The sequence below is a fragment of the Protopterus annectens genome, chromosome 6.part0, assembly GCF_019279795.1.
Source record: "Protopterus annectens isolate FY-2018-M chromosome 6.part0, PAN1.0, whole genome shotgun sequence".
In the NCBI taxonomy this organism is placed as follows: domain Eukaryota; kingdom Metazoa; phylum Chordata; order Ceratodontiformes; family Protopteridae; genus Protopterus; species Protopterus annectens.
In genome coordinates, this window is record NC_056737.1 from 1111088806 (window position 1) to 1111111655 (window position 22850).

The following is a 22850-nucleotide window of genomic DNA, read 5'->3' on the forward strand; positions in this document are numbered from 1 at the left end:
TACAGCTAAATCTTCAGGCAAGGTTTCTGCCGGGAGCACAGAACTCCTTAGCAGATGTGTTGAGCAGACTAATTATGGATCCCCACGAGTGGAAATTGGATCCTCATGTATTTCAGAAATTGACAGTGTTATGGGGAACTCCAGACATAGATCTGTTCGCTTCTCCACTAAACTACCAGCTGCCAAAGTTTTGCACAAAAAGGTTTCATCCCACAGCTTGGAAAGTGGATGCTCTTTCTTTCAATTGGAGCAATCTTCATGTGTATGCCTTTCCACCTCTGCCTCTCCTCCCAAAGGTACTCCTAAAGGTCAGACAGGACAAGCCAAAGATGATTTTAATAGCTCCAGATTGGCCTCGACAGCACTGGTACCCATTACTGAGAAGTCTGGTACGGGAGCCTCCTTGGCCTTTGCCTTCGATTCCACACCTGCTGTCTCAGGAGAACAGTCATTTACTCAATGTCAAACTTCACTCTCTTCACCTAACAGCCTGGCATATTCTGTTTTAAACCCTGGAGGGTCTCAGCTTCCACGGCAAGTTTTGAATGTTATTTTGGAGGCCAGAAGGCCTAGTACAAGGAAAGTGTACGCAGATAAATGGAAGAGATTTTTATTTTGGAGTACAGCAAAGGAATTTGATGTTTCTAAGCCTAATTTAAGTGTGGCTCTTCAATATCTTGCTGAGTTACTGGACAAAGGTTTGTCCTTCTCTTCTATTAAGGTTCATGCTGCAGCAATTTCTGCTCACTATGACTGTGACCCACCATTGTTTTCTCATCATTTGTTTAAGCAATTCCTTAGAGGGGCAAAGAATATAAGACCCCCACGTAGAGCTCCTACTCCTGCTTGGGATCTCAATTTTGTATTGGAGAAACTCACTCTACAACCTTTTGAGCCTGCAGCTACTGCTGAGTTGAAATATTTATCATGGAAAACTGCTTTTTTGTTGGCCATTACCTCTGCGAGAAGGGTTTCTGAATTACAGGCCCTTATGGCGGTTGAGCCTTTCTTAATTTTCCATAAGGATAGGGTATCTTTACGTACTAATCCTTCCTTTATGCCTAAAGTGGTTTCTAGTGTGGCTTTAAACCAAGCTATTCATTTGCCTACTTTTTATGCAAACCCCCAAAATAAAGGGGAAAAGATTTTGCACACTTTGGATATACACAGGCAGTTGCGATATTATTTGAACAGAACTAAAGGGTTCAGGCAGTCTCAGCAGTTATTTGTTTCATTTGCTTTGGGTTCTCAGGGCAAGCCTGTGTCAAAATAAACTATTTCTAAGTGGATTGGGTTTTGTATTGCTTTCTGTTATTCCCATCATGGTAAGGAGATTCCACCTGGGATTAGGCCTCATTCCACTAGGGCTACTGCCACTTCTACAGCTTTTAAGGGGTGGCAACTAAAGATATTTTGGAGGCAGCTACTTGGAGTTCAGTGCATACTTTCTCTAAGCATTACCACCTTCCACTTTACTCTAAATCTAGGGCTGGGTTTGCCACTGCAATTTTACAGGGCATTTTGGCAGCTCCTACTGCTTTATAGTTTTGCCATCCTCCCTTACCTCTGCTTTGGGATTCTACCCAAGTGTAAGGACTGCAGCAATGTGAGATGAAGAACATAGTACAGTTTTGTACCTACCATAAATGTAGATGTTCGAAGATCCACATTGCTGCAGTCCAATTTACCCTCCCTCCTTCCCCTCTGTAGTTAGAGGCGGTTGTGTGGTTTGGGTTGTGAATATTGTGGATATTGTATATATTGTACATATGATTAGGGCAAGGGTGGTTGGTTGTCTTTTGCTGTCTTTTGGTTTTGACCTTTCTTTTTAGGGTCTTCTGACATCTGGGGCAAGAAAAGACTGAGGATATGACGTCGGTCATGCGCATTTGTACCCTGACGTCCTGATGTCAGTCTTAAGCGCCTTGACCGACGTCAGCCTAATACTTTGATATTTGGGCCGACCGAGGACAGCGGACTACCCAAGTGTAAGGACTGCAGCAATGTGGATCTTCGAACATCTACATTTATGGTAGGTACAAAACTGTACTTTCCAAAGGCCCTGATAAGTCATGCTTCATGCTATTTAGAAGGCATCCTGGAATATTGTCTGGGCCCAATAATGTAGTGTTCTTGGTCTTAGAGAGAGCATTAAGGACTTTTTCCCTAGTGATAGTAGGGGGAGTTACATTTGATGGTATTTCCTGAGGGAAGGTTGAGGGGGAAAGAGGGTGAAAGTTGAAGCTGAATTTATCGGCCAGGAGGTTTGCAGTATAAATTGGCTCAGTATAGGTGGCTCCATTTGCAATGAGCTCTACACACAGTTGTGCATTGCCTTTGAGGTTGTGGACGTAGCTAATGAATGCTTTGTGGTTGTCCCTGCCGTGGGAGGCCAAACGTGCCTCAAATTTGGCTTTGGTAGACTTTATTTGTCCTCTGAGTTGTTTGTTTAGTTTGATGAGAGTGCTTTTATCCTGCTGGGTGCTGCACCTCCTAATTTTTGCCATGATTTTCTTCCGTCTGTTATACAGCCTGTTGACTTTTGTGATTCCACCAGGGTGGCTTGTTTTTGGAGTTAGTTCTGTACTTCTTCCTGGTGGGTACAGCTGCCTTTATGCAGCTATTAACATGCTTGTACAGGGTTTCTTTGAAAAGTTCTGCTTAGGCAGCAGTGCTTTCAGAGTTTATGGATTGATATTTGCCAGGTTATCACTTAATAGCAGGAGGTTAGCCTTAAAGTAGTTCCTGAATATTCCAGGTTTAGCTGGGGGTCCAGGTTGTATTTTTATTTCAAAGGACCATTTTGCGGTCTGACCTTACCAGGGAAGACATTTACAGTAGGAGGTGTGCAGCACTCTCCCATATTAGTGAGGATCAGATCCAGTATGGTTGCACCCCTGGTTCGTGTATATTGACTATCTGGTCTAAGGAGTTTGTGTTTACAAAATTCAGGAATCTCTGTGCCTCTACCTTTGGTGTCATATAGGATTCCCAGTTAATAGTGGGTATAATTAGTCTCCCATGAATATGGGATTAGGTTGGATGGTTAGTGTTTCTAAAAAGTTTAAATACATGGTATGGGTTTCCTGAGTCATAGAGGGCGACTTATAGCTTGCAAGGAAGTGGTATTGGATTTTGCCTTTGGTGACTTGAACATGGAGCAGCTTAAGTGCATTGTCCTGTTTGACCAGCCTTGACGCATATTTATTTTTGATGTAAATAGAGACACCTCCATCTTCAGTCCCTGCCTGTGAAGTAGCTGGTCTAAATATGTGGAAGGCATTATAACCTTGCACTGTTGGTGTGCTGTTCACGGCTTTAAACCATGTCTCACTGACTGCACAAACATAGTCATTCTTTAGGGTGAAGAGAGCTTCTAGGGAATGGAGTTTTTAGTTTAGACTGCTAGCACTGAGCAGTGATACCTACTTGGAAGACCACACTACTAATGGCTGTCACTTCAACCAGGCAGGTCTCAAAACTACAAGCCCCGATGTGCAAAGAACCCTTCACTGTGTTCCATAGGGACAGGGTAACCCTGAGAACTAATCCATCCTTTATGCCCAAAGTAGTGTCAGATCTCTTATTGAATCAAGGTGTTTACTTGCCAATGTTCTACTCTTACCCACAGAATTAAGCCGAGCAAATCTTACACACCCTGAATGTATGCCAGTAGGTCAGGTATTAGCTTGACAGGACAAAATTCCCTAACAGGGCAGACCAACTACTGCTGGCATTTGCAAAAGGAAAAGAAGGCAGACCTGTCTCCAGACAGACTATCTCTGTCTCAGCTGCATTGCCTTCTGCTGTACTCATTGTGGTAAACCAGCTCTTGTCAGGGTCCATTCCACCAGACACAGTGCGACCACTATTGCCTTTCTTAAAGGTGTTCCTGCGTAGGCTATTCTGGAAGATGTCACACAGACATCTGTCAACAGCTTTACTAAATATCATCTAGTCAATGCCTCCAAAGCTAGGGCAGGTTTTGCTACTGCTGTACTACAGAACCTTCTTTCTCAGGGAGCATTAGACAGCCTGTCCCCCAACTTGTAACTTGGGTGTCCACCCAAGAATCAGTACTGCTACATTGACTATGAAGAACATGGTATAGCTGTGTCACACTTACTGTAATTGTAAATGTTAAAGTAGATCAATGTTGCCATACAAACTCCCACCCTCTTACCCCTCTATTTGGTGGCTTCTCCCCCACCCCTGTGGGGGAGGCATCTGTTCAGATTGGTATTTCTTATCCACTGTCGTCCCCTACTTCTACTACTGTTACATAGTTGGTACCTTCCCCTATCCCTGACTAAAACTTTTGACATCTGGAAGGGTCGTACTGTCCTCATTCATCAGACTGCTGCTCACTGCCTAGAAAGACCGGAAAGTGGTGCTGATGGGCGGTCCTGTTTTACCCTGATGCCTGGACATCGGCCATCAGATGCCTGTCAGCTGGGGATAATGAAAAGACTCTGGGCTGCCTGCAGGCCTCTGCGTGGCAGGGATACCCCAGAATTAGTACTGCAGTGTTGATCTGTTCGAACACCTACAGTTCGGCAGGGATACCCCAGAATTAGTACTGCAGTGTTGATCTATTCAGACACCTACAATTCGGCAGGGATACCCCAGAATTAGTACTGCAGTGTTGATCTGTTCAGACACCTACAATTCGGCAGGGATACCCCAGAATTAGTACTGCAGTGTTGATCTGTTCGAACACCTACAGTTCTAGTGATTGTGACACAACTGTCCTTTATAGTAAGTGCAACCAGTGTACAGAATTCTACTTTGTCTGCCTGTCTCTGCTTAATTCTGCACCTCAAGGAGCTAGACACTGTAAGTGTGGTTATGATGCAGCTGATCTCTTGTCCAGAGCAGCTGCTACTGGCTCTCTTCTTAGAACATTCTCGTGGTTAAAACTTCAATCCTTACCTGAGAATGTCAAAGCTAAGCTCCTACATCCCACCCCACCCCCGGTTTAAGGAACACCTTTTTGGCCTTGCTGCTGCAGACCTAAGTTTATAGCAGAGAGGTACGATATTGCATAATTTTAAGCAAACCTTTTTCTCTTTCCTGTATCAAGGTTTCAAAGAAACTGTACTTCTAAAATTTGCCTCTGTTTTTGGAAAGAGCAAAAACTAACCGAAAAGGATAGAAGATCCAATAAAAAAGAAATTCCAGGATGTCTCAGCACCATTCTAAGGGATCTAATCCTCCCTTTCCTTACAAGCCAGCCTCTTTATTACTGTTCTCTTTTGCTTTCTCTCTTCTCATCTCGACTAGTGTTCCATTCCACTTTCCCAAAAGTGAATACTTAGCGACAGACACATGGGTCCTTTCCGTCATCAAAAAAGGCCAGAAAATGTCTTGGATTGCTCCTTTTCTTCACTCAGGTTTTTGTCAGCCTTCTCAAAACCAGGTTTCTCTCATCTTCAGGACCTGTCTGCTCGGGAAGCAACAGAGTTTGTTCCTCCTCAACAGTTGGTTAGAGCCTTTTATTCCAGATTGTTTCTGGTTCCCATAAGGAGGGCAGTTGGAGACCACCCATTTTAGACCTCTCCTTTCTCAACATCTTTCTCAAAATTCCAAGTTTCAGACTCGATAGTTTAGTAATTAATCCTAATGATCATTTCTCAAGTTTATTCGGTGACATTGGATTTAAAGGACACCTACCTACATTCCCTTTCACCTAGACTGCAGGAAATTCTTAAGATTTTTGTCTCTCGTCATTTCACTTTCAGTTTTCTGCATTTCCTTTTCAGCTTTCCACTGCCCCATAAGTATTCATAAAGTACCTTTCTCCTGTCATTGCCTTTTGGAAACTTCAAGGAATTCATATTTTCCCTTACCTGGATGATCTTATTCAAGCTTCTTCAAACGAAGCACTGCTGAAAGACTTGCACTTCACAATGGACCTCCTATACTATCTGAGGTTCATATTAAACTTCAAGAAATCCTTGTTATTCTCATCCCAGGATCTGGTTTTCATTGGTTGGAAGCTCAATACTCACTGTATGACTGCCTTCCTTCCTCCAGATGAGGTCCAGTATCTGCTAAAGTGTCTCCAGCCCATTCTTTCTTGGGATATGACCTCAGCAAGAGCGATTTTGAGGGCCCTGTTGTACATGACATAGAGAATTCCTACAATAACCTTTTCTGCCTTGCATCTGAATAAGATTCAGTGGTATCTCAAGTCAGTCTGGACTCAGCACTGCCACCCTCTAAACTTCCCAATTCCTCTCCTGCCCCTCATCAAGAAGTAACTCTTATCATGAATCAGTCAGATTTCATTCAACCCAAAAGTGCTTTTTCTGGTCCCTCATCCTTGCCAAAAGCTATACACGGATGCATCCAGTCTGGCATAGGGAGCATTTTCCAAGAACAGAAAGGTCCAGGGTTTTTGGTCAACCAAGAGACAGTAGGAACAACCATATAAGTATTAAGGAATAGCCCTTCAGTCCTTGAACCACCACAGGACCCCGGGTTCTCTCTGAGACTACACAGACAACACCACAGTAATATGCATGGTATATGAACAGGTAAGGGGATACAATGTCTTATCGCTTATGTAGACTAGTCATGGCACCCTGGGACATTGAAATGCAGTACAGTCTCTCCCTTCAGGCACTGTAAATCCCTTCAGAGAGGCAACACCATTTCAGACCTGTTGAGCAGATCCAGAGCAGTCCCTCTTGAATGAAAGTTAGAGAGGTCTTCCTGGACATTGACCATCAGTGAAGTATTCCCCAAGCAGATATTTTTTGTCTCCACATGGCCAGATGCATGGAAGATGGGCGCCATGCCTTTCTCGTACAAGAGGAAGTTCTTTTATGCATTTCCCCCTTCCTTTAGTTCCCAGAGCTCCTCTCAAAATCAAGAAAGACCAGCCAGAAACCTTGTTGGTGACTTCCTTTTGCCCCAGACTGTACTGGTCCTCCGCCCCCCTCCCCCCCCTTTTTTTTTTTTACCTGGCTTGGGGCAATCCTCATAAGTTGTCTGACAGGATGGACTTACTCACACAACACAGGGTATTTAAGTCTTCCCAATCTCTGTACTATAAGTTTAACTGCTTGGGTGCTATTATTTTAATTCCATTCAGAAACCAGTTCACTGAGGATGTGCTACAGGCTCTGCAGGAAGCTGCAAAATATTTTCTAATGGAAAAGATTTACTGTTTTGTCCCACAAGAACAATCGGGACCCTTATCAAATGGGCATCCCTAACATTCATTTTGTTTAGTCAAAGCACATTAGTCAGACATCTCTGCCTGTGTGCCTGTGTTTAGATCTACCACTATCTACGTTTCAAGGTCAAATGGTTTTTGAAAGGTGACCTCCAATTACTATTATTCCTCCTCCTTGGGATCTAAAGTATGTCTCCTTTTGAACCTGCTGTTTCCTTGTCTCTTAAGTTCTGATCTGATGATGTCATTTTCATTCATTCCTCAACTGATGGGTCTTGGATTCGGCTCAGCCACTTTCACTAGACTCAAGGATCCAGCTTTTAAGCTCCTCCTTTTACCCATAATGTGCCAACATCCTGACATACCTCATATCTTTGTTTACCACCATATCATTCGGACCTGGATTTTCTGCTCTCAAACTAGGGTGTTAAGTAGGATTCTGTCTACTACTTATTTGTGAGTTTTTTCACTTGAATATCCTTTATCTCTGTATCTCTTCCTCCCTTTACCTTTAGCTTATAGTTCGTGGGGTTGCTAATGTTAGACTTTTCAGTTTAGTTTTCTAGTTAGGCCTTACTACCCTTGTGAGGGTATTGTAAGTGCCATTCTTGGTACTCTCCTTTTGTATTTTTCCCAACTGTAGGGTAGTTTTGCAGTACCATTGTTGGTACTTTTTTCCACTACTGTTTGTTTAAAAAAAAAAAGAACACTTTTGTTTTCACTTGTTTTTCGACATGGCCAACAAGCCTTCAGGATTTAAGAAATGCACTTCCTGTGGGCATACAATTCCTAATTCTGATGCCCACATTGAATGCATTTATTTGGGCACAGCCCATTTGGAATTTGAGTGTTCCAGCTGTTCAGGATTCAACTCCTGTGTTTTGAGTGACAGGGGAAACAAACTTATTCTAAGAGATTTATTACCTTCCTGTTCTGCTCCATTGTCAGTTGGGGCTGAAGTTCCCTTCAAAAACGCGATAAAGGGAAACGTGACTTGGCTCCTAAAGAAAAGGAGTCCAGGAAACAGTTCCTAACAATTCTCCTTGATTTCCTCCGGTACGGAAACTTCCGGCTATGTAAGAAACTGGATCTGACACCATCCCTGGATCCTACAACCTCCAGGACCAAATCTCCTTGAACTCGATCTCCATGATTTTCCCCTGACCCTACATTTCTTCTGTTCTAATTACCATTTTACAAGACACCAAGGAAACCCTCCAGACCACCTTCCACAATCTTGTCCCTTAGGTCCTCCAGGAGCTTATCTGAAGCAGAGGTGGACAGAAAGATGAGGAAGTTTCTCAGGGCTCAGATCCAGATGAGGGTCATTCTACAGATGAGGGCCATTCCAGTTCCATCTCCCACTGGATCTGTGAGCCTGCCCCCTCTTAACTTCAAGTTATATCTCGTTCTCTGATCTGACCTGTGGTTTTGGAGAGAATGTTCTTGAGTAACCCAGCTCTGGTCTTTTTGGAGCAGGATGACTCTCAGAGCCAAGCGTCGGCACTGGATCCATGGATTAGGGTCAATTCTGAAACTGTTGGAGCCACCCCTGTCTGTTGGGGCCTTGGCGTTGGATAGCTGTGGTCCAACTCCCTCCTTGAGGCAGGGGTTTATGGGGATTTAGAGTTCGTCCATGCAGGTAGTTTCAGCACCAGTGCGGCTGGCTGTTTCTTTTGGATCTTTTGCCTTCGAGGCAGTGGAGAGGGCTTTCTCTTTACCTAGCTAGAGGTCATCCTTACCCTCCTTGGTTCTTGTCTGTATTACTCCATCAGATTTAAGCTCTGAGCCTCTCATGTCTATTCCGCTGGACAGCCACCCTGTGCTAGCCCTTAGACAGTCCTCATACAGGACTCCCAGCTACTTCCAAAACTTCACTAGACTGACTGCACCAATGAGGTCCCTTGGAAAAGGATGTGTAAAAGGAGACACCTAGAGTCCCCTCAAAAATGTCTCACTGAAGACAATGACTTTGATGAAGGGGAGGGGGTCCCCCATATCTCCACCTGATGTCTCCATTGGAGAGATCCTGGAACTTTTTAAGCAGAGAGGTGAATGGTAATGGCAATAAGAACATCTACCACAGGGTCTGGTACCATTTAGGTTGTTGTTAGATCCACCATAACTAATTTTCCTTTCTAAAACCAACTTTAAATTGTTGGAAATCAAGCCTGTGGAATTCAATATAGTCCCCTATACAATGGGGTTAAGAATATTCTTAATAAAAACTGGAGTATTTTCAAAACCAACAATGAGGTGTACCAAGTTTTGGGTGAAAACCCCACTTTTTCTACCAAAACAGGACCTAATTTAATTGCCATTATATTCTACAGGGTCCTCCTATTACCTTGGCCAATGAAAATGGTAATACTTTGTTTTTCCAGCAAGCTAGTATATCTTACGAAATGTAATACCTGCATTTCATTTTATGTTGGAAAGACTGAGAGGCTTCTTAAATCCAGAATATATGAGCATCTATGTGATGTAAAAAATAAGAGAGAAACTAATGCCCTGTTTAGACATAGTTTACAGTGTGAAGGTTTTTCTGGGTTTAAGTTTGCCATTCTGGACACAGTGCAAGTAGATTCAAGAGGGGGGGGATTGGCAAAATGTATTGTGTAAAAAAGAGCTGTTGTGGCAGTTAAGGTTGGCTGCAAATGTGCATCCAGGATTAAATGATTACTTGACTATCCTGCCAGTATTAAAAGAAAAAGCAGGACAAGTTTAAGTCAATCCCTGCCCCGACACCAGCAAATCTGACCTTGAAATTGCCTCACTATTCAACACCTTCTTCACCACTTCTATTGCTGAGCTAACCAAGACCTTTACCAACAACAACCCTCAACCCCATCCCAACCAAACATCATCTCCCTCCTCTCCTCCCCTACTTTCGAAGTCAACCCATCTCCACCTACCAAATAAAGAAACTACTCTCTAAACTAAAGACTTACTCCAATGCCTCCGACAACATTCCCTCCTCCTTCTTAAAAATAGCCTCCAATGGTGTTGCTCTCCTTATTAGCATCCTGATCAATAGATCCCTACTTGAATCCTATGTACCCAAACTATGGCACTCTGCATATATTCTTCCACTTCACAAGGGTGGCAAAAACTGTAATGTATCTAATTTCCACCCCATTGCCATCCTTTCCCCTCTCTCTAAACTCCTTGAAAAATGCATCCACCTTCAGCTGTTGCCATTCCTTACCAAACACCAGCTACTCTCTCCTACCCAACACAGCTTCCGCCCAGGACATAGTACCAACACTGCCCTTCTCTCCTTCTTACATACTGTCAATTTAGCCCGTGACTCCGGTAATTTAGTATCCTCAGTTCTGCTGGACTTATCTAAAGCTTTTGATACCATCTCCCACACCCACCTTCTAAATCATCTGTCTAATCTCAATCTCTCCCACAAAACTCTCTCCTGGTTCTCCAGCTATCTTTCCGACAGGTCCCAGGCTGTCAAATGGGACCAGGGCACCTCCACCTTCTGTCCTACCCCCACTGGAGTACCCCAAGGATCCATACTTGGCCCAGTTCTATTCAACATCTTTATTAATGACTTTTACAAGGCCATACCCAATACTAAAATTGTTCAATATGCTGACGATTCTACTTTGATCTGCTGCGCCTCCAACTTAACAGATCTCCAACTACTGACACAAACAGCCTTCTCTACTACCGAAAACTGGATGCTCCAAAATCACCTCTCATTAAATGCTAACAAAACTAAAATCCTTCTATTCTCTCCTAAGTCCTCCCCATTGATAAAAACTCATTCCAAATAGTCAGCCATAACAACTCCATTTTAGAGGTCGTTCCCTCTGCCAAACTTCTTGGTGTAACCATTGATGAACACCTAAAATTTAATACTCACATCCAGCTAAACATAAAGAAAACCCACATAAAACTCGGCCTACTTTATAGAAACAACCACTTCCTCTCTCCTGTTACCAGACTAACTCTCATCACTACTTATCTCCTTCCCTCTCTACTGTATGGCGCCCCTCTGCTTACTAATTTATCCTCCTCACTATCCTCCAAACTAGAAATATGTTACAATAAAATCTCCAGATTTGCTGCCAAAGCCAAATCTTCCTCTCATTACTGTTCCTCCCTTCACTCATTAAACTGACTTGAACTCCATAACCAACTTGACTTTCTCCAAATCACGACTGCCTATAGACTACTATTCCAACCTACCAAGTGCCCTGCACTATCCAATATCCTACAACCATATACTCCCCATAGAACACTTAGATCTACCCACCAAAACCTAATCACCATCCACAAACCCAAGCGCCCAGCTGGTCAACTTCTGCTTTCCTTCACCTTAGCCAAAAAATGGAATGCTCTACCCTCCACTCTTAGGACCTGCAGTAACCTCGAAAACTTTAAAACTCTTCTTCATTCTCACCTTTACTCAAACAGAAAATGCAACTGTACTCTTCACCCTATACCTCTCAAGGTCTCCTCCACTTTTGCTCCTGGCTAACCTCTCACCTAGCTAACCTTGCTCATTTGTATTATGTATAAATAACTAAAGTGTAAAATCTAGCCTCAAGGCCATTTGCCTGTTTTTTTACACCTAAACAAAATTGTAATTGTTTGTTTCTTTATGAATGCTACCCGTTTGTCAGTAATGCAAAGTTTCTTAGTAATTATTCATGTAACTACGTATTGTTGGAGCTTTTCTCCCCAGGTCTCCCCTGAAAATGGGCTCCCCGAGCCCAGTGGACCTCCCCAGTCGTCAAACTGGGATAAATAAATAAATAAATAAGTCCCTTCATTTGTTTTGTTTTATTAATATGACAGTGAATAATATTGACCTAATGGTTTTTCCTACTCTGATTATTTTAAATATTAATATTCATGATTTATGCTAATTTAATGGATTTTATTGGCTGTTTTTTAACCAATTGTGGTTGTTTTAAACCTATTTAAACTGCTTTTTAAGAAAAAGCCTTTGTTCTGATGAAGTCAACTGTGTTTGATGAAAGCACTTAACTGATTTTTTATACACTAAAACGGACTGGAGACGGACTACCAGGGTGCTTATTTTTTGGTTTATTTGTTTTTGTGGTAAGCACTTTTACACCACTTTATACTGGTTTTATGTTCATTCAGTCTTATGAAGGGGAACCATATATATATATATATATATATATATATATATACACATCTGTACGTGTGTCGGTATATGTGAATATATATATATATATATATATATATATATATATATATATATATATATATATATAAAATATCTTTGGGTCTACTTCACATGACTGAAAACTCATTTGACTGAGACCACAATACCTAATTTTCAAAATACTGAAAACTCATTTGATTGAATCTCATAATACTGAAAGTTTACAATGCTGAATTTCAAAATACTAAATTTTAAGCAATAGACATGCACACTTGAATACCAATGACTAACTCTTTCCAGAACTTAAAAACTACTTACCCTCTTAACAGAAACCGGACGATATAAAACCAAACGTGGTGGGGGGTTACACCCCCCCCCCCAAACTATATATACGAACTCCAGGATCGCACTACAGTGGGGAAAAGGGCATATACCTTTTACTTATCTTACGGTACTCTACACGCTGCCACTGCTGCTGGGAACACATGAAACATCCACCATATTACTTCAGATACTTCCCATAAAAATGTAGAGCGACATACCCACATTTAGAAACACTACTTTCTACATGACTATCGGCATTCGGACAGTCAGCACTTTAAGTTACACTAATTCCTTTTATCACAAACAAGTCACAGGTGAAGGGAAAGCCACATCATGCCTATGGCTTAAAATTCAGTATAATGAGAATGAGTTTTCAGTATTTTGAAAATTAGATATTGTGATCTCAGTCAAATGAAATTCAGTCAAATAAGTTTTCAGTCATGTGAAGTAGACCCATATATATATATATATATATATATATATATATATATATATATATATATATATATATATATATGCGTGCGTGTATGTATGTATATATAGATATATATATTTATATACAAAAAATATTTATTTTCTGTGCCTCCTTCTCTCCTTTATTCCGTTGGTGTCTGTTGGGCACTTCTTATACTTCTAGCATACCAGTTTTAAGAAATGCACTTCTTATGGGCATAAGATGCCCACAAGAAGTGCATTTACTGCCTGTGGGCCTCTGAAGTCGGCCTGTGAGATGTGCACCACTTTCAGCCTCAGGGTTATTTCCAACTGGTGCAACAAATTAATATTTAAGAGCTTACTACCGGCCTTCTCCTTCTTCTTCTTCTGGTGCTCAAACCCCCTCAAAGTTGCATCATGGCTCCGTAGACTCCAAGAAGTGAGCATTACAGAATTCGCTGAGGGCCTCATTGTAGCCTCCAAAAAAGCATAGAAAGATTTCAGATCCGACTTTTTCAGATCCGAAGACTGTAGTGCATCCCTCAGATCTACAGGCCTCATTAGATGTGATAGGAATGATAACCATTACCAGCTCTCCTGTACTATCCATCTCCTACTCTGATCCCAGACCCTTGGGTCTGACAGCAAGGAGCCAGTCACCAGAATTTGTGTTAAAGCCTGTTTCTTTGGCCTTACAATTGTTTGAATCCCCTAGGAAGCATTCTAGGCCTGCATCCGCAGTGTCATCCAGATCCTCTAGGAGCTTGACTGAGGCAGATATTGACGGGATGATGCAGCGATTTCTCAGGACTCAGATCCAGATGGGGTCCTGCAAACTCCATCCCCTGTGTTCTGTGAGTGCACTTGCCCGGCCAGTACTGTTTCCTTCTCCGATCTGACTGTGGTCTCGGAGTTTCAGGATCCAAGATCCTCAAGAGAGTCAGTGTCGGAGCCAAGAAAGCTCCCTTCCTTGACTCAAATGGTTTCCCTGATCAGCCCTGCTCTGATACCTTCTGATCAGAGCGGGTCTCAGATCCGGGAAGTCAGCGTTGGGGCTCAGAGGTTGGGTTTGGCTCCTTCTTTGTAGGATCCATCCCTCTCCTTGGTGCTTCTGCTCTTGACAACTCTGGTTCGATTCTCTCCGGAGGGCTCAGATCTGGGGTCAGCACCAAACTCCCATCCTCGGCTGCCCTGATCCCAAGGAGGAGGAGGGGTGTCCCCAGATCCAATAGCCTCTCAGGTAGTCGAAAGGGCTTTCTCTTTGCACAGAGAGCCATCCTGTCATTTCTCTGATCCTATCCCTTACTTCTTAAGGGGTCCAATCTATGAACCCATCATTTCTGCTCCTTAAGGTCAGCCAGCTCCACGAAGCCTCCATATTTGTTCCCCAGTGGGATTCCCCCATTTTTCTGACACCTCTCCAGAACACCGCATGGAAGACATCCATCGAAGGAGATTGTGTAAGAGGATGCACGTAGACTCCCCTATACAGTCTGTCGCAGAAGACACTGATTTTGATGAGGGGGAAGGAACCCATGATCACCACTTGATGATGTTTCCTTCAAGGACATCCTGGAAATCCTCAAACAGAAAGTTGCCTGCTCTTCCCAAGCGCCTCCTTCTGTGGAATTGGTGATGTTCCTCGTGTTTCACTGTTGCAGTCATCATACTTGGGTTATCTGCCTGCAGGTAGCCCTCAGTCGGCCCAAATAGCAGGGACTTAGTATTTCTGCGTCAGATGCTTTCACTCCAGGACTGATGTCAGGTAGTCAGGGGTATAAAAACAGGCAGCCGACGCCATTACATCAGTCTTTTTCTTGCCGAGGAGCCCAAAGCAGAAGCAGTTCGCAAGTGCCGGTCGGCCGCTACCTGAATTTTCGTTTACGAATTGAATAATCCTGAAGTCTTCTAAAGCTAAGTACCCCGTTGGGGATCCTTTTTTCTTGCTCTAACCGATGTCAGGAAAAGTTAACAATTCTCTTGCCTGTGGAAAGCAAATACCACACAGAGATTTTCATTCTGACTCGTCACTTGTTTAGGTCCAGACCATGACGCACCTTGCTTTTGGTTTTGTGCTTTGTTCAGTGCCCGAACCGTTCATAGTCGGGCTCTCATTGTCGCTAAATTCTTTCATTTTCGATCTCCGTATTCCGAAATGGCTTCAGTAAGCCATCCAGCTACCGATATTTTGAAAAAAACATAAGGATAATGACAGAGACAGACTGCATAGGTCCAAAGCTGCCGACAATGCTCCATTAAGCTAGTCGCCAGTTCGCTGGTACTCAGGTGCTTTTGCAGACCCTTAGGCCTAGAGTACGTGCTACGCTTAGAAAACCGACGACCAAAGCGCATGCACCTGCTCTCATGCCACAACGACAAATGCTTAGAATGGCAGAAGACCATATTACACTGATTAGGGGAAGTCAGCCTTCCCTAGCAAAGAGGAAAAGAGACCAGTCCACTGGAGCTTCAACAGACTAGGAGTCCGATGACTCTGAGGTATCTGATTATGAAGACATGCCCTTATCTGCTTATGAGGATTCAGATGCAGAGGAATCCATTCCCTCTGCCTCTCCTCCAGAGGATTTTTCTTTTGGTGAAACCTTACATACTTTAAGAGATCATTTCCACTGGGAATGCCAAGACTATCCTCAGTCCAAAAAGAGACTCGAGAATTCCTAGATTTGCCACAGCACAGGCCTTTAGCAATACCCCCTGTCCTGGAAGTTGTTGATGATGTTTTTATGGAATCCAGTCTTACTCCTGATACTTTACCCTGCCCCTAGGAAACCAGACAGGTACTACAGAGTATCTGACACTCACAAATTTCTTTTCAAGAATCTTACTGCTGACCTGGAGATCATTTCCCAGGGGCCTAAAGGTATCAAGGAAACTACAGCCAAGAATCCCACCCCTTCGGACAGGGATTCCAGAGCTTTGGACAGATGGGGTAAGAAGGGTATATACCTCTGCAACTCTTGCTACTATAGTACCAGCAACATATTATGGAACTTATTAAACAAAACATGACTACCTTTACAGACTGTGCAGAAAATAAAGAATTGCAGGAGCTTATGCACTCTGCAAGCCAAGTCAGCAAGCATACTTTGCAGTGTGGTTTTGATACCCTAGAAGCATCTTGCCGGGCCGCAGTCACTGGTTCTGTACTGAGAAGACATGCTTGGCTGAAGGAGCAGACCTTGCCAGACCATGTCAAATCAAAGTTACTAGATGCTCCTTTGAACAAGGACAGTTTGGCACCAAAGCAAGAAGAGGTTCTTAAAAAGATGGAAGAAAAAGCTAAGTCTATGCAGATTGTTAAAGAATTCTTACAAGTGCAACCCCCTAGATTCAGTAGGCATTGCCCTTCCAAACACTGGTCCTTTCCAGCCCCCTCCAGGCCATCTCCAGCCAGACCCAGGGGAAACGGACCACCCAGACTACAGTCTCAGGGTATGCAGAGATCTAAGCAATGGAGTGCCCCCACCCCCAAAGCAGGGAGTGGTAAGCCACCTCCTTAAGGAAAAAACTCACAATGACTTCTCTATTCCACTCCCCAGCCCTGCCCAATTGCGTGTGCCCCAGGAGGGAAACTTGCCCTTCATGCAAAAAACTGGATGTCCATCACACAAGACCGATGGGCCCTCAACATTGTACACCAGGGGTACAAATTTTACTTCCACTCACTGCCAACCCCAAGAGGGTTCCCAGACCTTCCTCCAAACCAGTGGGCAGAGGCTCAAAGCCAAGTTCTTTCCCTGCTTTCCATCAGAGCTATTCAGCTGGTTCCAGTAGAACAGATAGGTCAAGGATTCTATTCCAGACTCTTCCTGTTACCCAGAAAAGAGGGTTATTGGCCCCCAATCCTGGCTGTCTCAATTCCTTCCTGGTGGTATCAAATTCAAAATGCTTACCCTGCAACAGCTTCTACCTACGCTAGCCAAGGATGCCTGGCTAATCACCCTAGACTTAAAAGAAGCCTATCTGCACATCTCTATTAGGGAGTCATGCAGGAAGTATCTACATTTCAGGGCCAGATCTATGGATTATCAATTCTCTGCACTTCCCTTTGGCTTATCTATTGCGCCCAGAGTATTCACAAAATGCTTGGCTCCAGCCATTGCTTACTGCAGGCAGAGAAATATCCAAATTTACCCGTAAGTGGACGACTGCCTGATTCAGGCAGAGACAGTCAGGAATTTATGTTGCAGCACCTGACATTTGTGAAAAACCTTCTCACTTCCTTGGGGTACACCATCAATGAAAAGAAATCAAAACTGTACCCAGTCAAAAGATTGTATTCCTGGGAGCAAGCTTGGACACAGCATCCCAGGTGGCATTCCTCACTTCAGAAAAACAAGTCTATCTGACAGCCTACTTAAAACAAATGGTCACCAGAACCCAGCTGTCCGCAAGAAAAATACTGCAGGCCCTAGGGTTCATGGCCTCATGTATACTGCTAATTCCATATGCAAGACTGCATATGAGGAAACTTCAGTGTTACTTAAAAAGTCTTTGGTGCCAACATTCTCAGGACCTGGAAACAGTCATTCCTATCAAACCCTGTCTAAGGACAGAGTTCCTTTGGTGGGCAGAAGCATACACCCACAACAAGGGACTGCCTTTTACTCAACCCCACGCCACCCAGACCCTAACCACAGATGCTTCAGACTGTGTCTGGGGAGCACACATGGACGGCAAATGTATTCAGGGCCACTGGAGCCCAAGTCAAATTCATCTGCATATCAACCAAAAAGAGATGCTAGCTGTGCAGAATGCCCTGACAGCTTTCAGATCCCTACTCTTTCCAGGACAACTTTTAATAAAAACAGACAACACCACAGTTATGTGGTACATAAACAACCCACTCTTACCCACTCTGCAGGTTAGCCATGGCCCTGTGGATCACGGCCTTGGACATGCAAGTCCATCTGCAAACTCAATTCCTGCCAGGCAAACAAAACTCACTGGCAGATGACTTAAGCAGAAATCTCTTGGACTAACACAAGTGGCAATTGGAGCCCAGCACCTTCAACCTTCTGATTCAGAAATGGGGGACCCCAGGGGTGGATCTCTTTTCCTCCCCCTATAGCCACCAGCTCAGCAAATTCTGCACCAGGAACCCTCACAGCAGGGCCTGGAAAGTGGATGCCCTTTCTTTTTAGTGGGTAAATCTCTCAATCAATGCCTTTCCTTCTCTGCCCCTTCTCTCAAGAGTATTACTACAAGATAAGACAGGACAGACCAAGGACAATTCTGATTGCCCCGAACTGGCCACGCCAGCACTGGTACCCACTCCTGCGCAGCCTGGCACCTACAACAGAACCCAACCCTGCTCTCTCAGCAGGAGGGACAGATTTTGCATCTGCAACTGCAAACCCTAAATCTTACAGCCTGGCTTATTTCTTGAATTCTCCCCCAGCAACCCTAAGTAAACAGGTGCTGGACGTCATTCTTGAAACCAGAAGACCCAGTACAAGAAAATCTTATGCTGATAAGTGGAAAAGGTACTGCTCCTGGATTCAGTCTAAAGGAGAGGACACAACTCTTCCCTCCCTGCCTCTAATCCTGGATTACTTAGCAGATCTACTCCTCAGAGGCCTTTCCTTCTCCTCCATTAAGATACATGCCTCAGCCATTTCGGCTCATTACAACAAGGAGCCACCTCTCTTTTCGCACCCTTTTATCAAACAGTTCCTGAGAGGGGCAAACAACTTAAGGCCGCCTAGGAGAGCACCCACCCCTGCTTGGGACCTTAACTTTGTACTGGAAAAGCTCACGCTTCCCCCCTTTGAACCTGCAGAGTCAGCAGAGTTAAAATTCCTCTCTTGGAAAACAGCTTTGCTTCTGGCCATCACTTCAGCTAGAAGAGTGTCTGAGCTACAAGCACTTATGGCTGTGGAACCCTTCATTATTTTCCATGCTGACAGGGTTTCCCTCAGGACTAAACCTTCCTTAATACCTAAAGTGGTGTCCAGCATGGCTCTAAACCAATCCATCCATTTGCCAACTTTCTTCCCTAATCCTCAGAATAAAGAGGAAAGGATCCTGCATTCCTTGGATGTGCACAGACAGCTCAGATTCTACCTTAATAGGACTAAGCCCGTCAGAGAATCTGATCAGTTACTAGTCAGCTTTGCAACAGGGGCAGAGGGGATAGCACACTGCATCCATTTCTGCTACAAGCACCATAGGAAACCAACCCCTCAGGGGGTTAGAACACATTCCACTAGGGCAACTTCTACCTCTACAGCATTTCTCAGGGAGTCCCTACCAGGGACATCCTGGAAGCTGCTACTTGGAGTTCTGTACACACCTTCACCAGGCATTACCACCTGGCTATCTTTTCCAAATCCAGGGCAGGTTTTGCAACAGCAGTCCAGCAAGGCATACTAGCCAGCCCTATTACTTCTTGACTGCCTCCACCCTTCTTCAGCTTTGAGAATCCACCCAAGTGTGATGACTGCAACAGTGAAACACAAAGAACATAGTACAGTTGTGTACACTTACCATAAATGTAGATGTTCGACTGTATTCACTGTTGCAGTCCTGGCTTCCCTCCCTCCAGCCCCCTGGTCTCTCTCACTCTCCTCTCTATGGCTATTACTCACCCCTTTCAGGGGAATTGTTATTGATATTTACTTCTTACTGGTGGTGTTTTCCCCACCATAACTTAGCTCCCTATTTGGGGGGCTCCTGACATTTGGGGCAAGAAAAACTGATGTAATGGCTTTGGCTGCCTGTTTTTATACCCCTGACGACCTGACATCAGTCCTGGAGAGACAGCATCTGACGCAGAAATACTAAGTCTCTGGTATTCGGGCCGACTGAGGACAACCTGCTGGCAGATAACCCAAGTGTGATGACTGCAACAGTGAATACACTCAAACATCTACATTTATGGTAAGTGTACACAATTGTACTTTCCTGGAGGCTTTTGGGGATGGACCACGTACAGCTTCGGTGGATCCTCCCCCCCCCCTCCACTAAGGAGCTAGCTGAACAAAGCTCCTCTGTCCACCAAACAGGGAGTCCAGAGCTATGGACAGATTTGGAAAGTCCATCTATGCCTCAGCCTCATTTGCACTGAGATTGTTAAATTACCTAGCACAGTTTACTTGCCTACAGATTTGATCAAGGAGCTTTCAAACTCTGTCTCTAGTTCATGTCTGTGGAGAATCTCAAGAAGGTTTCTCCTCAACTGGCTACTTTCTCATCCATTGCCAGTTCCTCCATGCGACTGATCTCCCATAAGGCGGAGGGTTCCTCACGAGCAGCCAGTTCAGGCATAGCCATTAGGAAACATGCCTGGATGAGGCTATGCAACTTCACTGAATGCTTCAAGGTGTCTTTTGTTAATGCCCCCTTCAAGAGCTCCCCTTTATTCGGGCTGTCAGTGAAAGATGCCCACAGCGACCAAGAGGGAAAGACCCTGTCTGCGATTGGGCTCAAATTTTCTACCCGTCGGTGTACATTCCCTAGGACCCAGTGAGGTGGTTCTGGAAATCTCTGGGACCTTTTCAAGATGTCACGCCAGAGGCAGAGGGGGGTCCGCAATACCAGGGCTTCACAGACTCCTTCTCTGACAGACCCTTTAAGCACTCCTGAAGCGTTGCCCGACTGTCCACTTCTGTAGGCAATCGGGGATAATTTTTCATTGCATCTGGACGAGTATCACAAGAAATGCATGGGTGCTAAGAATAATATCCAGAGGTTACTATATACCCTTTTCCCTTCCACTTCCTGTCCACAGACAGAAACATTCAGACGTTCCACCCAGTCACAGGGAATATGCATCTCAAGAAATTCTAAGGCTGCTACAAAAGAGTCTTCCAAGAGGTCCCACCCAAACAGAATTTGGAACTTACTCACACTTCTTTTCAGTGCCAAAGAAAACAGAGAACCTGAGACCAATTTTGGACTTAAGCAATTTGAATCAGTATGCAAAGAAGTCAAAGTTCCGAATGGTCCATCCTCCCTCTTCTGCACAAGGACGATTGGATGTGTTCTGTAGATCTTCAGGATGCATACTATCACATCAAAATAGACAGGTGCTCCAGGAGACATCTGCATTTTTGGATGGGAGCTGGTCACTACCAAATCAGAGCACTGCCCTTTGGTCTCATCACAACCCCTAGGGTGTTCACCAAATGCATGGCAGCTCACTTGAGAATCAAAGGATTCCAGGTGTTTCCCTATCTTGATGATTGGCTCCTCACCGCCTCAACCAAGCATCAACTACTACAAGCCAAGGATTACTTGCTTCATATCTCCAACTCCTTGGGCATTTCAATAAACCATGCCAAATCGCATTTAACTCCTATACATATCATGGAATTTATAGGAACTCAACTGAATACTAAAACTCATGTGGCGTCATTACCTCTTCATCACATCACATCATTGAGAAATCGGGTGTGGGCCATACTGTCTCATCTGTCCCCTCCAGCAAAACTGCTGCTACAAGCTCTTGGGTCAGTCTCAACTGCCATTATTCTAGCAAGATTCTTTATGTGAATACTCCAGTGGACACTGGCGGTACAGTGATCTGTTCATTACCAGCCTCTATCTTTTTCCATAAAACTCATTCCAATTTGCAAACATCTTTTCTGCTGGTGGATCCAGTCAGATGACCTGGTTTCTGGGCAGGCCTTTCTCTCTTCCTCCCCCCAATAGCCACAGTGACCACAGATGCTTCCCAGCAGGCGTAGGGGTGGACCATTTCATGGGGAAGGATGGTCCAAGGCACCTTCCTTCCCAGCCATCCCTGGTCCCATTACTCCCTAGAAGGATCTTTGGAGGATTTTGGAACTTTCATTTTCCTGGTTTGAGTCTCAGTCTCTCTGGTGTCTTTTCTGTCTCTGTAACACAGTGGTCAGTAAGGCAGCAGACTTGATCTAAGGAGTTGGGGATGGAATAGAGCATTATGGACAACACAGATGCCAAGTTATGGTGCATACATAACTTCTAATTATTTCAACATAATAGCAGGCACTGTGGAGTACTTCTCTGTTTTGACCTAACCTACTTGTGTCGAAAAGTGAATGTATCAGCAGTTTGTCTTCCAGTTGCAGTTTAGGGTGGTGTTGATTTTGCAGTTGAGGCTGGTTTAGAGTTTTTTTTTAAAAAGTAGTCTTCTATATTTTGTCAACCTTGACAAGCAAAAAAGGTGCAAATCTTCCTACAAAATCTCCTGCCACTAGTTTCGACTTTGGCTCAGTCGGGCTAACCAAGTCAACAAATGTCAAATAAATAAATTAATAAATTGAAGAGCACCAGTGAGCAACTTGTTCCCATTGAGGGATACATTTCCGGTAGATTGAGTTATTCTCAGTTCCCTCTAAGTCAGTGTCATCACAGAATTCCTGATTTTCTTTTTGTTTGTTTTTATTAGTGGCTGTTGCACCTGACACAGTTTTAAGCTTCAGGGACTGCTGGTTGGGGGTTTGTGTACCATGTCATGCAGGGTCAGAGCTTAATGTGGCTAGCCTTGATGGTTAGGAGGTAGACTACACCAGCAATTGTGAGTAGTGGCCTGGATATTAAGTTGTTGGGAAGAATGAACTGAGCAGTGAATCAGTCACCTGCTTGCCTTCTTTTGTGGAGGCTGAGAAATTTAGTGTATAGAGCAGAATACTGTAGTTAAAACCTGGGGAAGTTGTTACACAGTGTTCTAGAACCAACACAAAACATACTAGTGGGAGGTGATGTGTAGGAACTTTTGCACCTTGTTTGCTTGTCCGGTACTGTATG

The 22850-nt window shown here is 44.0% G+C and overlaps 1 protein-coding gene across 1 annotated transcript in view; it reads left to right on the forward strand.

Moving 5' to 3' along the window:
* LIN52 (lin-52 DREAM MuvB core complex component) overlaps positions 1–22850 on the forward strand; it is an 890573-nt gene that overhangs the window by 544958 nt on the left and 322765 nt on the right. The window lies entirely within an intron of this gene.